Source organism: Nycticebus coucang, chromosome 13 (genome assembly GCF_027406575.1).
Source record: "Nycticebus coucang isolate mNycCou1 chromosome 13, mNycCou1.pri, whole genome shotgun sequence".
In the NCBI taxonomy this organism is placed as follows: Eukaryota; Metazoa; Chordata; class Mammalia; order Primates; family Lorisidae; genus Nycticebus; species Nycticebus coucang.
In genome coordinates, this window is record NC_069792.1 from 2,008,829 (window position 1) to 2,025,433 (window position 16,605).

The 16,605-nt window shown below is 38.5% G+C and overlaps 1 protein-coding gene across 2 annotated transcripts in view; it reads left to right on the top strand.

Annotated features, from left to right (window-relative positions):
* Nucleotides 1-675: 675 nt before the first annotated feature.
* The window catches only part of SNTG1 (syntrophin gamma 1), a 703,177-nt gene continuing 687,247 nt past the window's right edge, over nt 676-16,605 (top strand). For both annotated transcript variants that reach the window (XM_053558928.1, XM_053558930.1), the window contains exon 1: nt 676-1,467. The gene's annotated coding sequence lies outside the window, so the exon portion shown is untranslated. The remainder of the gene's footprint in view (nt 1,468-16,605) is intronic.

Consider the following 16,605-nt stretch of genomic DNA (forward strand, 5'->3'; position numbering starts at 1 on the left):
AACATGGGCTGGACACCTAGGCCAAAGGCCGGGCGCATTGGACTTTGTTCCCGCTTTTCGAGGGCAGGGATGGTCGAGCCCTCCTGCTGACTTTGCTCGTTCTTTCCCATTCTTTGTGAAACCAGCCATTTATTTCTAAATATTATTCTACATTTCCTGCCCCCCTGCAGGAGCCTGGGCTGTGGGCGGCCGGAGAGCACCGCCCTGGGAACGCAGCCTCGGGTCCCCCAGCTCGCGGAGCCCGGCGGACACTCACCCCAGCAGGGCCTCCGGGTTCTCTTAGCTGCTCTGCAAGGATTCCCCATCAATTCAGCGACGTTTTGAAAGGTAGCAAAGCCGAGATGCTGTTTCTTTTCTTTTCCATTATTGCATTTTCTTTTTGTGTATTTTTTAACAATAACCTGTCATTTCTGCGCCCAGAGTCTAAGAATCTTTGCTATGTTTAATCCAGGAATTTCATAATGGGCTTCTCAGAATTTAAATATGGTCCCTCAGATTAATAATTAAGATTGCGGAGTATTTCAAAATAGCCCTTTTCATCTTATGTAATTAGAGACCCACAAGCTTTCCAAAGATCTGGATTTTCCATGGTAGGAATCTCAGTCTCTCTCTCCCCCTCCCTGCATCTCCTCCACCCCCTGCGCGCGTGTGTGCGCGGGTGCGCGCCTTATCTTTCATTTCTGGCGTTAGGAAACTCGTTCAGGGCCACTGAAAAGTCAGTGGAGGCTCAGATCTTATTCCCCACGGATGCCTGCCATTCCGGAAACGTTGCCACCCAATTAGTATGCGAGTATTATTTTGGAGAAAAAATAAACCTCTGCCAAAAAAATAAATCATCGGAGGAAAGAAGGAGAGGCTGGAAGAGGAGGAAGCTGCTTGGATTCGCTGGTGGCAGAAAGTGCTGGGTTCTGGAGTTGCAGGCTCCTTCCTTCAGCACCAGAGGGGATGGACAGCGTCTCCGGACTGGGCTCCCGCTACAGCCAGGGAACCGCGCTGCGGCCGCCGCGGCCTCTGCTGCTGCGCTTCCAGCCGCTGCCTTCGCCTCCCGCAGCGGAGCTCCAGGCTTCTCGCAGTTAGAAGGCAGTGCCTGCTAATACCCCTTTGCCACCGGGTCCCTTTTTCCGATGGACGAAAAGTACCCTTCCCTCTACACACGCCGCGCCTACTGACAAGGCTCTGAGGAGTTCTCTTGCTCCACGGATTCAACTCTCAGCAGCAACTTCACAAATAATTTTGCTACAGGGGGCTGGAAGCAGTGCAGGCAAAAGAGTAAAGAGGAAGTTCTTAGCAGCTCTGAGAAATCATGGGCTGTGCGGTGAGGGTTGAAAGCTCAAAGGCCCACACTTCTTGAAATAAACAGGATGTTCTTCAGAGGATTGCAACTGTTTGGGAGATAGCTTTGTGGAAATCTACCCAAAATTCTGCTTTGGATGTGCTGAAAGGACTTCTAATTCCACTACTTAACAGGTAAGTGATGATACTATTATCTCTGTGTTTTACAACTCTGATGACTTCTGTGAAGGCTTAACAGAAAAAAATATAAGCCGTGTTTTTATTTTTTTTTTCCTTATAAGCAATTCCATTTTTAATAATTGTTCTTGGATCATGATTTTAGGAAATCTCTTGCCTAATTAAAATAGATATTTTACTTCTCCAAAGTCACATATGTGTCAAGAATAGTAAAAATAACATATATGCTATCTTACATAATTATGGTAAACTTTCAGTTTGCCACATTTTTGTGGCTTATCAAATATCTTTTTGGATTGGTGTGTATCTTTTTAAAAAACTAATATCATCTGGTGTTTGTCAAGAGAATTTTATTGTGTTCTGCACACAATTAAAACGAATCCTGCCTATGTTACATAGTATGTAAGATTCAAAAAGTTAAAATAGAGATGGTTTAGCCATGCTTTCTCATATATTTTATATGATTATAATTTGCCAAATCACACACATGGAATTCTTCTTTCCATCCCAACCCCTGAGTTTAACTACACCTGTAGAATTTCACCTAAAGAAACAAACATGTTTTCCCACAACAGCCCCTTTCTAGCCTCTTAAAAAGGCTAGAAAGATTTGCTCAAACCAGATCCACCAGAAGGCAGAAAATGAGAAGCTTTAGTGTGTCTCTTTAGGAGAGCTGGATTTCAATAGCAGTCTGACTGATTAGTTCTACAAAATACATTTGTCACTGAAATCCAGAAAGTGAAAGAGGCCAATAGGTTTTTGACAATGTTAATTAAATTTGTTTTCTGTTGATTCTTATTTCTGGAGTCTTCTCCTGGAACTTTAAAATTACAGTCTTTCTCCATGACCTTGATAAGCATTCTGCTTTAATAAAAAGGGCTCACTGGGTAAAAGCAGTTACCCAAATTTATAGCCCACGCCTGACATTTCACTAAGAACTTGATCAATCCCAATGAATACATTCAGTTCATGGGAGAGCGTTAACTTGCAAGGATGGAATTTTACAATCTTGTAAACAGATGTGATGGTATGTGCATAACCAACGCTGTGAAAAGAGTTGCCCCTTTGAAAAATTATAGGACTTTCTTTAGGTTTTCCTTTTCATTTCATAGGTTGTATATACAACGGACACTAAAATACCTCTGAAGCATATCTATACTCCTCAGTGTTAACAGAAAAATCATTGGAGGCAGTTTAGAAGGCAACTGTTGGTGGGCTGATGGCCCCTTGTTTTGTGCTGGCTGAGAGTGGCAATTACTTTCAGAGGAAAAATCATTCTTCACTGTTACTTACCAGTTCCCATGAACCTGCTTGCTAAGCAGAAAGGAAGCAGAGGCATCTATGTCACTGAGCTCCTTTGGGGCTCCATTGCCCTATATAGGTCACAAATGATTATCTGAGGAGCAGAAACATGTATCATTGATTTGGATTTCTTCCCAGAAATCCTGCAGCGTGATCCTAATAACCCATTTATTTTCCAATTGGAGAGACATGGAAATAAAATTATGCTTGGAAAACTTGAGCATGTTTTAACAGACTTAAAACGTGTTTTGAGACTATTATTTTGGTTGGCATTTAATTAACATAGACCGACTCCCCTGATCTGAAGTGCAGAAAATGAAACGGAAGAATGTATTCCATGGGGAAGCTTGACTGTGGATACGCGGCCGCAGTTCCCCTCTCCGCCAGAGGGGGCAGACTTTCTCTACGTATAGCTGGAACCTCCCAGGGCAAAAGTTTCCTTTGCCCAATGCCTTTACAGATTTAGACACAGAAATAAAAACTTTCATTCACCCTCAAAAACTCACGAAAGTTTATGGAAACCCTCCTATCCATCCCTATATCTGAGGAAATTTCTTACACTGAGACAGTGTTTTGTAAACCAACTTGATGCCAGTCTCTAACTGCAAACCAAACAAGCAAAAAGAGAGAGGTCGGGGAAAACCAAGCTTCATTTCTTACAATATCACTTGTCTTTAAAGAAAAAAAAGAACAGTATTTTATTCAAAGACATCTGTACTCCATTCAAGGAAACATTTTACCTTTCAGTTAAAAAAGGTTTGTTGAGTAAGGCTAAATGTTGTTGGCTGCTCTTTACTTTCGAGACTCAAAAGGGAAAAGTGAAATAGGATTGCACAATCAAGTAAATGTGAAGTGCGCATAAGAAGAGAAGATAATTAATAATAAGCCCTGGAATCTGTTCAGTTTGTTTTTCCTTTAGACAAGAAAGTTGTGGGGAACTTTAAGTTCTGGCCTGAATCTTTAAATTATAAAATATGGTGAAAACACTGTTTGAATAACATTTTATATAGACCATCTAAATATCACTTGGCTCTTCTGATGTAATCAATGATACCATGAGATCGTATTGGATTTAAATGCCCAAAGTTTGCCTTTGGATTTCTGTGCTTAGGTTTGAACCAATTTCAAAAATTTATAAAAGAAAAAAAAAGTAAGAGATGATTATTAATGAAATTTAAGAAGGCTCTTTAAAATTTGGTTATTGGCTTCCCCAATACCATCTAAAAGATGTAAATTCCAGGCTTTTTCATCTGGTTCTATCACCCTACTAATGAAGAAAAGCATATTATAAAGCCAGAAATTATTTTTATAGTCATCTCCCCTGTCCAGAAACCTATATGGAGTGTCACAGAATAGGATTCAAAGGGAGAGAAACCTCTTATTTGGTATTTTCTTCTTGTTTACCTGAGCAGAGTGAGTTATAGGTAGATTGCATTGAAAGAAACAAGATGTGGCAGTCTGAATCATGTTATGCATCATGACTAGGAAACAGGTATTGTCTGACCGTCAAAAGGTCAGGATTACCACGCTGCTGGTCATAAGATCTTGTGAAGTCTCTAACTTAATTTGCCTTTCCTAAAAAAGGAGAAACTTTACCTGCTAATTATGGTCGAATCTTTTACATACAGTTAACACTTAAATATTCATGAGACAAATAAATGATGCCTCATTTATGGAATATTAGGAAGTTTAAATGCAATCCTTTTGAGAGTGCCTTGAAAATGTAAGTGCTATATCTGTGAGTCATTTTAAATAATTTCTAGTAGCATTCATTTAGCAAGAATTTCCCTGCTAATTACTATATGGCAGGCACTCCTTTTACATTGAAAAACACTCATTGTGGGGGATATATTTTTCTGATAATTTAGCAGGAAATTTCTGTATATCTCTTAATAGTATGATATTTCAATGCAAGCAGAATTTGGTTTAAAAATATTTATCACTGGGAACTGACACCATGGTTTACACCAATTGGTCAAACGTGACCTGAGTTCCCTTTAACAACTTGCATTTTGACCTTCAAAGAATCCATTACTATCTTTGTGTCATAATTTTCTAGTCTATAAAGGAGGATTAGCATTCATCTATGGGATTAAATGGACTTTACAACTCAGTATCTGAAAATACATCCAGACAGCATCGTGATTTGATCTCTGGCTAATGGGGACGCTGTGAAATGTGGACAGCATGAGGACTGATCCAAAGGAGACAGGAAATGCCGTGAAGATGCAATCTTGACTTAGTCCAAAGCCTAGATTCTATTCATAGACGTCTTCAGAACATCCCATGTTAAGCCTTGTATTATTGCTTATTGGCTTTTCTCATTTCAAGTTTTTAAAATGACCAGGATTTCCCAAATGTAACTTATTAACATGTGGTTTATATTGGTTTCTGGACTATCACTAAACATGTACTGATAGTGTGCTTACAAATATAAGTGTCTCCTTGGGGTTATTGTCATTTCCAGTAGAGTTTTGTGGTTAAACTATTTAACTATACCAGAGATGAAAAATTATATAGTTACCTACTTGGCAATACGATTCTGATTTTTTTGGTTTAATTTGTTATCTATTACAAAAAATATAAAGGAAAAAAATAAATAAAGGAAGATGGAGAAGGGTAAGAAATAAGAGTGGTCATTAAAATAGTGGTTGGGGGCCAAGAACTTCATTTTTGAATTATCATCGTGAAGCTATTCAGCATGTTCTAAAGATCATTTTGATGTTCATGAATTTGTTCTCAATTTGTCAGCAAAACTAATGTGTTTTTTTTTAAGCATCTTTAAGCCAAACTATTTGAATAGTGACTAATTATCACTTCATCAAGTTTAATGTATATATATATATGCATATATTTTTAAGTTAATATTTGTGAATTAATTATAACTCCAGTTTTCTGTAACATATATTCACTCAAAATTTCAGCTCAAGATTTAATTTTATAAAGGAATCAATCCTTACCTGGTAAATTCACTAAAAAAAATGAATGGTGTGCAAAAATCTTTTTGCAATGGTATGGGAATTTTAACAGTAATGTTTGTCTTATGTAAAATGACAAAAAAAGAGTACTGCATTTTCTTTGAATCTTCTCAGAGTGAGCCACGGTGAGAAATAATTACCCAAGATTAAGAAATTTAAGAATGTGGATAAGAAAAGAGTGGCATCAGGTTAAAAATGCATCTGCTATATATGAAATCGGAGGTCCAACATGGCTTCTCAATAGTTGGTTATGTGATCTTGGATAAATAACTTTACTATAAGTTAATAGTTCACCTGTCTTCTTAGTCCTGCTGAGGAATCATTATCATGTCCATGGACATACAAACAAACAAATACAATTCATAGGTTTAGTTGAACTCAGACACGTTTCTTCCACTTTGCTCATATGAGTCCTGTTGAAAATATGTCCATACTTTTATGGTGGGACGTGCACGGGATGTAGTATCAGACCTGAATTTGATTCCTGGTACAGAAATGATCTCATGAAACAAATTTGGGCAAAGAATATAATTTTTCTGAGTCTACTTATCTTTATATGTAAAATAAAAAAAGATGTTCACCTCAGTATACCATTGAGCACAGCTAATGTGACCGGGTACATAGTCAGGCTCCTACCCTGTCTGTGCACAGGAGTGCAGTTAAAGTGGTCTTAGCTTGTTAGACTAGCTTGCAATCAGTGGCTCTTATAGACTGTAGTTCTCTTAGCATTTCTCTGGATATTCCCCCCATGCTGTGAACTCTCTTCCAAACATAATGTGCTTGCAACTTCCTAGTCCTTTTCTTCATGCTCTATCCTAGACTCCCCCCATTTCTGATTACTCATCCAGGCCTACATCTCTTTGCATCCGTTTTACATTCAAATGTGAGTCTAGCCAGCCATGAGCAGCACGCTGCAGAGAGCAAGACAGCCAAAAGAGTTCTTCACTCAGTACCAGCCAACACAGGAACCACAAATACAGAGTTTTGTGTGAATCTACTTATTTTCACCTAGTTGAATCTTCAGTGTTTTGCACAAAACATAAGCAGACTACATAGTAGATTTAGCCCACAGGGGCCTTCCATGGCCAGTAGCTGTAGAGCTATCACATTTCCATGTTTGGGAGCATTTATCAAAAACCCTACCCAACATAATCAGAGTTCTTTTCCAGTCATTTCTATTTTTATCTAAAAAATTTGGAGAATGAACTATGACTTGGCAAAAAGTCTTATCCTCTTCATAACTTTCAAAATAAACTTCTTGTCAACCAAGAAATAAATCTCAAAAAATAATGAGTAATTGAGATGAACTAGTCAATTTTTTTTTTGAATGAGCAAAAATATTGTGGGGGGGGGGAAAATAGCTCATGGAATCAATAGGAATGAAGATGGGTCAACAATAGTCCATAGTATGTTTTATTCTGGCTCTCTTTCTGTTATGGCAGTGGTTCTCAACCTTCCAAATGCCATGACCCTGTAATACAGTTCCTCATGTTGTGGTGATCCCCAATCATAAAATTATTTTTGTTCATGTTTGGGGCTCACCACAACATGAGGAACTGTATGAAAGGGTTGTGGCATTAGGAAGGTTGAGAACCACTATGCTATGGTCTTCCTTGCCTCTCATCCATGCAATGGCTACAATAACCTAGATGATGACCTTGACTAGGAGGAAGACTAAGGAACAATAACCAGTTATTAGTAGTCAATAAGTACAAATTGTCCCCTCCTCCAGAATACATGTTCTATTTTTATACTTACTCATATGCTTAAAAACCAGATAATTTCTTTAGAAAGTTGTATTTTACATTTTCAGCAATAGATAAAAACATACTCTATAGAATGTTCTGCTGGATCCCCATGTTGGGAGTAAAAGGCTTGCTGTATGTGCAGCCATGGAAGTCCTCAGGGGCACACACATGCATGGGGCAGTAAGGCCACACTTTGGACTTGACACAATTCCCTGTGAGTCCTTGCTTTGCAACCTTGTTAATAGCAACTGTGTCCAGGGGGAAAACAGCTCTACCGTGGTTGATGGAAGAGAGGAGCTCATTTTGCCTAACTGGTATGTGTATATTTTAAGTTCTTTTTAGTATCTTTTTATTAGAGGCTCACTTAACAGTAATGGTCATGGCTTGATTCAGGCATTCAAATATTATCGTCTGCATTTCTCAACGTTGTCTTCATTCTAAAGAAGGGTTTGCTCTTGCGATCAGTTTGCCTCTGTCTCTATTCTCTCCCCTTCTCCCGCTCCTTACACACACACACATGCACATACACAGCCCCTCCTCATCACTGCTTCCAGGTCTATGTTTTCCTCCTCCACATCCAAGTTACCTTCCTAGGTCTAGATAGCTGCAGTCAATGCCCTAGAATTGGTTCTGGGACCACTGCATGTGATCTTGAAGTAGACACCACAAAAGCCACCATTGACAGAAGGGTAATCTTTAAATAACTACCATGGTGTTGTTTTCAGCAGAAGGTGGGCACTGTCATTGGGAAGAACAACAATTGTTGGCTACCATAGTGCTGTAGAATCTACTAAAGATTTCCAAGGAATTTGATTTGTCTACTGTTGATGGAATGCTCAGCAAAAGTGGGCTCATCAGCTTCTTGTCTCTCTAAAAGCTTTCTCTTCAAACAAAAGATCATCTTAAAATGAATGTTCACAGTGTGACCATCAGGTGATTAATACACCAAAGCTTTGTGGGTATTCTTTTACTTATTGAAAAAAAACAAAAACAAAAACAAGAAAAACCAAGTAATATCAAAAGGACACAAAAATGGAGTAAAGTACCAGTCAGAACAAGCGCACTTCTTCTTGAGTGTTTTTTTATTCTATGTCTGGTGATTTTTTTCAATGGATTTAAATAATATTCCTTATTTATCATATTGTAAGCCTGCTCCAATAAAAGGTAAATAGCCTGAACTATTTACCTTTCATTTTCCTGATTTGGTTTTAATCTTGAAGAACTGAAAGTCCTAAAAGCAAATTAATCTAGTTGCCTACCTTTTACTCTGCTCATATGAAAGAACAAAGATGCTATTTCTAACACAATAGCGCACATTGAGAGTCAGACTAGGTCATTATGGGGGCTTGTCTAATTCATTAATTACCCTAAAAGGCTCCTTACTTTTCTCTCTAAGCACGTAATTTCATCTGCTTACTCATCCTTTTAAGTGATTAGAAAAAAATAAAATTAACCCATTACCTACCTGATCAATTTATTTTTATTTCCCATTTTGCGTTTTCTTTTGATGATAGTAAGTTACTGGAAAGTTCCTTGAAGTTTGTGTTAGAGCTTTTTGCGGCTGTATAAACTCTTCACAGAACAGAATAAATACCTTAAGAGTCATAACCCTCTGACTTAGTTTCCATCCGTGGTATCACTCTCCAGCTTTGTGTGCGGTGTCAGTGATTTCTGCTGTCCTGCTTAGGGCATCCCATGTGATTTTTTTTTTTTTTTTTTTTTTTTTTTGTAGAGACAGAGTCTCACTTTATGGCCCTCAGTAGAGTGCCATGGCCTCACACAGCTCATAGCAACCTCCAACTCCTGGGCTTAAGTGATTCTCTTGCCTCAGCCTCCCGAGTAGCTGGGACTACAGGCGCCCACCACAATGCCCGGCTATCATCCCATGTGATTCTAACAGTAGGATGGGCAAGCTGGATTTTTAAATATCTGTTTTAAAAATGAGATAATTAAGGTCCAAGAGAGTTAAATGAATCTCTATAGAGTAAGTCAAAATTAGGATTTAGGCACAATATTTAGTACATTTCTACATTTTATCGGTAGTTTTGGAGGAACCTCTCCACTTATTCCACCTGTTTCTTAACTTCAATTGCTTCACATTGTCATGAATAAAAAACACAAACCAAAAGGCTGAGCAACTCTATTTTACAGACTTTCATTTTTCTGACCCCTAAGTGATTGGAGGGGCTTAGACTATCAAGGATCTTGAAAGGTTCATGTATTATCTTGATTTTAATCCTATACAAAAGGGAAGTTTTTGAACAGCATAATCCTAAATGAATGTCCTATTTGAGGAGAGTCAGTGAATCTTGATAGATCAGGGAAAATTCTGTTCCAGAATCCAGGTTCAAGGTGAAGAGAGCTTGATCTAATGGGATGAAGGTTAGAAATGAGTCAGTTAAGGCTAGGTAATCAGATGCTGGTGGTGTCACTGATGAACACAGCAAGAATGGAGAGGAGACCAAACCAAATGATGTGCTCGTGACAAGTTAGCTAAATGCTGAAGTGTTTGATAAGTGTAAAGTGCTTCTGTTTGGAAGGAAAGATACCGTGTCAGACTTGGGACATGTCAAATGGATGATGAAATGGGGTAACAGCCAAATGGCAGGTGAAAGAACCATTATTTTCAGGAAAAAAAAATTACATCTTAAGAGTCATCACGATGGAGATTGTTACTGAAGCTATGAAAATGTATCAACTACTTGACAGAGTGTAGGAAAACCAATGCACCTAAGTACCCACATTTTGAAAGGAAGAAAGAACAGAAAGGTCACAAAACAGTACTTCAGACGCGTAAGGGAAGAGGATAAGGCTAAGCAGTGTAAACCTCTTAAATGCTGAGACCACACAGAAGCAAAAGGGTTAAAGATTTAAGATGCCTTTGGATTTGCTCAAAAGCAGAACTTGGGGCATCTTGGAGAGAACAATTTGTGAAAATCGGTTGTCATAATCAGATCCTCAGGATCAAATCAAGTGCACGACCACGTCCATTCTGAGAAGGTGGTAGGAAGCAGTGAAGAGTTTTCTAGAAGGGGAAGAGTAGTGTGGAACTGTTGCTGGTGCTGTGTGGTGTCTGCTCCGTCACAGCCGGTTCACAGCCTCCTGTAGAATTTGGTGTCCCTGTGCTCCAGGAATGTGAATGCTTTGTCACCTTAGATTGTTCTGTCTGATCTAATGATGGGGTTCTGATAAGAGAAAGGTAGACATACTACCTGGGAAGATATCTGAGTACAATTTTGTTTTCTACAGCTAATTACAAATATATATTCATTTTTAAGTGATAATATAAAAAATACATGCCATATTCAGTAATGAATCAAATTTGTTGTAGCCTCTGGCAAATTAAGTTTCCCCGGCTGGTGACATACAACACAGTATTACCTTTACTTGAGAGGCTAATTTTAATCTCAGATAATACTGTTTTTTAATTATGTGTCATGTATAGTATTCAGTCCTCTCTGTCATCTTGTGCAAAATTTTTATGTTTTCCTAAAAGTAATTTCTTTTTTATTTCTTTTGTTTTTGTTTTTTTGAGACAGAGTCTCACTTTGTCACCCTTGGTAGAGTGGCGTCACAGCTCACAGCAACCTCAAACTCTCGGGCTCAAGTGATTCTCTTGCCTCAGCCTCCTGAGTAGGTGGGACTACAGGTGCCTGCCACAATGCCTGGCTATTTTCAGAGACAGGGTCTCCTTTTGCTCAGGCTGGTCTCCAACTGGGAGCTCAGACAATCCACCTGTCTCTGCCTCCCAGAGTGAGCCACGGCGTGCCCTCTAAGAGTAATTTGTGAGGATGAAGAAAGAGTACAGGAGATCTGAAGATCTGTCTCTCACTGGGGTTGATGACCACTAAGACCAACAGAGGCCAGGTTTGTCTGAACAGCTGGAATTTCCCAGAGTTCAGGCAAATAAAAATTTAATTTCGTCTGATATTCAGATTTCTCTCAAACCACTCACATTATCTAGATAATTGCCTGCCTTCATTTTACTGCAGGAGTAAATTATCCACTTTCTAGAGGCCAATTAAGTTTTCCAAAACACTATTATGCCTGTTAGCAAGTTGCCTTTTCATAGCCCTAAAAGGCTCTCCAGAAACACAAAGGAGTTCTACCACACAGTGGGAAGTTTGTTCCTTCATCACCAGGGCTCTGGAGTTGAGCCGCAGAGGAGCATGGAGTCACCAGCCTCTATGAAGACACACCATGAAGGTAGAGGAGGATCTTATCACCACTGAGAATGGTAGAGGAGGAGATTATCACCACGGAGAATGGTAGACGAGGGGCTTATCACCACAAAGAATGGTAGACGAGGGGCTTATCACCATGGAGAATGGTGGAGGAGGGGCTTATCTCCATGGAGAATGGTGGAGGAGGGGCTTATCACCATGGAGAATGGTGGAGGAGGGGCTTGTCACCATGGAGAATGGTGGAGGAGCTTATCACCATGGAGAAAGGTAGACAAGGGGCTTATCTCCATGGAGAATGGTGGAGGAGGGGCTTATCACTGTGGAGAATGATTGAGGAGGGGCTTATCACCATGGAGAATGGTGGAGGAGGGGCTTATCACCATGGAGGAGGGGCTTATCACCATGGAGAATGGTAGAGGAGGGGCTTATCAACATGGAGAATGGTTGAGGAGGGGCTTATCACCATGGAGAATGGTGAAGGAGGGGCTTATCACCATGGAGGAGGGACTTATCACCATGGAGAATGGTGGAGGAGGGTCTTATCATCATGGAGAATGGTAGGGAGGGGCTTATCACCATGGAGAATGGTGGAGGAGGGGCTTATCACCATGGAGGAGGGGCTTATCACCATGGAGAATGGTAGAGGAGGTTCTTATCACTGTGGAGGAAGGGCTTATCACCGCAGAGAATGGTGGAGGAAGGGATTATCACCATGGAGAGGAAGACAGGCTATGAAATTCCTCAAATTTTGAAAAATTCAGCTATGTTCAGGATGGAATTCCTGTATCATTATCTGTTTACTTAGCAATAGTAGACAAATTAGCAACCTATGGCCACAAGGAGTTATCTGGTTATAGATTTGTATAAAAGGTTCTTTTGTAAATAATCAACTCCTTTATTTTTCTTGTAGTGATTGTTAGACATTTTCATACTGACCCTGTCTGTGAAATGGGGTAATTTTTTTTCCTAATAATTATAAAAAATCCATTACTTAGATGTAAGTGAACTTAGTAAATGTTACTCTTTTTTGTTCTAACCCTTCTTATGATTCTATGTAAATTTACTGGTAACCTCAGTGATTCATGTCTACTTTATTAATCATTATTATCTCCTGTTGTGAATCTATCTGGAATAGATGACTGGAATAACCAGTCATAACTGGAATTTCAACTGAATAATTTTTTTTAAGTTTTTTTTTTTACTTATGAATCATATTTTGGGAAATACACACACGCACATGCATGCATACACACGTTACATGCTATTACATATGCATGAACGCACATTACAAACTATTACATATGCATGAACACACGTTACATACTATTACATATGCATGAACACACGTTACATACTATTACATATGCATGAACACACATTACATACTGTTACACACATGCACACACGTTACATGCTATTATGCATTGCACACACTACATACTATCACACACATGCACACACACGTTACACACTATTACACATGCACACATATGCTACATACTATTACACACATGCACACATTACCTACTATCACACACATTCACATACATGCATACACACATTACATACCATTACACATATGCACACACATGCACACACATTTTACATACTTTTTTACGAAATAAATCATAGGCATCCTACATTGCTTTTAGAGAATACTGTCAAAAATATTGGCAAATCCTATGATTTTGACAGTCATAGTTATAAGTGAATGAAATTGCCTTGAGAAATAAGCCTTCTACTACATTCAATTCAATGTTTCCTTTTTAAAATAAAATTTCTTTAAATCTTATGCAACTTTTGTTTCCTTAAATCTTTTGAGGAGCCAGTTATGGGTGAAGTAAATATAATAGTTAAATAATCAAATTATGCTAGAAATCTTTTGCATTTTTTACAATCTTAGAAAGCTTTCAGTGGTTTATTTTTTCCTGAACACAATTAACAAAACTCCAAGTGAAACAGTGTCTTCCTTCAACATATAGTTCCAGAATATCTGCATAAGAGCTTCACTACAGTGAGCCAAATTACTGTGCCTTTTCAAGTTTATCAAGGGTACATATTAATTAAGAAACTGAGTCCTAGGAGCCAGATGGTGCTCAATTAGAGGAAAGTTTCAAGCATCTATCTCAGACTATATTATAACCATTCCCCATGAACATTGGAATTTGAACACTTGGAATAAGTCCAATAAGCAGCAAAAAAAAAAAAAAAAAAGGTTTGGCATCTGATGAATTAGTTAGCATTTTTTTTTTTGTAAAGAATAAAGGCTCTCTGCCTTCCCACAAAGAGTTTGTGAGCTGTATAGCAGTGTTTTGAACAAGGAGATCATTTATAAATGCTGTCTTTATATTTAGGAAATGATTACAGGATGCAGCTGCTGGTTTTAATGACTTTTAATAAAGTATGTTATAAAGAGAATTAGCAATAAATGTCTAACAGATAATACTGAATCAAGGTCTTAGAGAACATTCTGAGATCTATATATTCAATTGTTAAAGCAATAAATGTTCTCCTGTAACACCAGTGCACCAGTGGTCTTAGAATTTTCTAGGATATTTTGAAGGAAAGTTCAAGGCAGATTAATTTTTAATGAACAAGATTAGTATGTCAACTAGCTCTGCTAAACCTAACAACATGGGATATATATTTGATAAAGTTATGCTGAAACACCCTTAAATTTCAATAATATACAGAATTTTAAAATAATATTTATATGTTAATACCTGGAGATACAGTATTTCAGCCATTTTAATTATTTAGTCTTTCATAAAGGAAGGTGAATTTGCTTTGCAGAGAAAAAAAAGAAGTGTTTGTTAGAAAATCTATGTTCCACACTTGTTTTGCTGGTATCTGTTCTGTTCATCAGCATTCTGCCTACATTTTAGCACCCAGTAGGCAGAATGCTGATGGACAGAACAGATACAGCTAATAACTCACCAATGCTGTTTGTGTAAGTATTTTCAGGCCATCTCAGCAAAATGAAGCAATACAGACGTGTTTAAAAGCTCAGGACATTAAAGCCCAATGAAGCAAAGAGAGGTTATCACAGAATCACGATGTCATTACAAATGAAAGCTGGAAACGGACTCACAGGTCATCAGGGTAGGAAACCGACCGTCGGAAACTGTCTGCCATTTGTTTCAGGCTTCACGTTTAGTTCACGAGGAATTGAGATAGAACCATAAATTAAGGTATGGTACGGTAAAGGGACCTTGGATAATGTTTAGCAGAGCTCTCTTCCTGGAACTGTGGTTCTCAAAGAGTAAGTGAGTAACCTGGGATGTCAAGACAGAGCAAGTGAGGAGGTGAGTTGTAAGTCCTACAAAGTTTCACAGAAGCATTGTGGAAATTTCCATCATACTAGGTGCAGCTATGTGTATAGTCACATTATATTTAGACAATTATTTTCTTAAACTTTTTATTTTAAAATGACTATAAATCAGAGTAAGTTGTAGTCATAGTTTTTTATGAAACCTTCGTTCCGTACTCCCCAGTGGTAACACCTTACAGCATTACAGCATAAAACCCAACCCGGGGATTGATATTGGTACAATGCTGCCTAAATTGCCTTATTTGAATTTTACCAGGTTTTACCTGAACTCCTTTGCATGTGCGTGTATGTAGTTCTGTGTAATTTATCCAGATTTATACAACCACTATCACAACTAAGAAATACTGCTGTGTTTATCAGCACAAAATAACTTTATTTTTCCTATCTTGTATGGTGTGACCCACACACACCTTCCCTGGAAACCACCACTCTCCTCTCCATTTTAATAATGTTGCCATGTTGAATGTTTAACATAAACGGAGCTGTAAAGTGTGTAACGCTTGAGATCAACTTTTTCTTGCACTTGGAGAAACGCTCTTGAGAACTCCCCAGGTTGCTGCATGTATCAGTAGTTTATTCTTTCTAACAAAGAATAGATAGCTCTTCATTTAGTATTTTATGGGGTGAATCTAACAGTTTGTTGGCTCATTCTGTGGCTGATGGACATTTAGGCTGCATCCATTTGGGGCTGCCTTGAATAAGGGTGCTGTGCGCATTCATGTACAAGGTTTTTGTTACTCAGTGATGGATAACCAGTGTATCCCACTGTTCACACTCTTGAATGTTTTTTTTCTTTTCTTTTTTTTTTTTTTTATTGTTGGGATTCATTGAGGGTACAATAAGCCAGGTTACACTGATTGCAATTGTTAGGTAAAGTCCCTCTTGCAATCATATCTTGCCCCTATAAAGTGTGACACACACCGAGGCCCCACCCCCCTCCCTCCGTCCCTCTTTCTGCCTCCCCCCCATAACCTTAATTGTCATTAATTGTCCTCATATCAAAATTGAGTACATAGGATTCATGCTTCTCCATTCTTGTGATGCTTTACTAAGAATAATGTCTTCCACTTCCATCCAGGTTAATACGAAGGATGTAAAGTCTCCATTTTTTTAATGGCTGAATAGTATTCCATGGTATACATATACCACAGCTTGTTAATCCATTCCTGGGTTGGTGGGCATTTAGGCTGTTTCCACATTTTGGCAATTGTAAATTGACCTGCAATAAACAGTCTAGTACACGTGTCCTTATGATAAAAGGATTTTTTTCCTTCTGGGTAGATGCCCAGTAATGGGATTACAGGGTCAAATGGGAGGTCTAGCTTGAGTGCTTTGAGGTTTCTCCATACTTCCTTCCAGAAAGGTTGTAGTAGTTTGCAGTCCCACCAGCAGTGTAAAAGAACTCAAATTAATCCACATGAAAAAAGCCAACAATCCCATATATCAATGGGCAAGAGACATGAATAGAACCTTCTCTAAAGATGAGAGACGAATGGCTAACAAACACATGAAAAAATGTTCATCATCTTTACATATTAGAGAAATGCAAATCAAAACAACCCTGAGATATCATCTAACCCCGGTGAGAATGG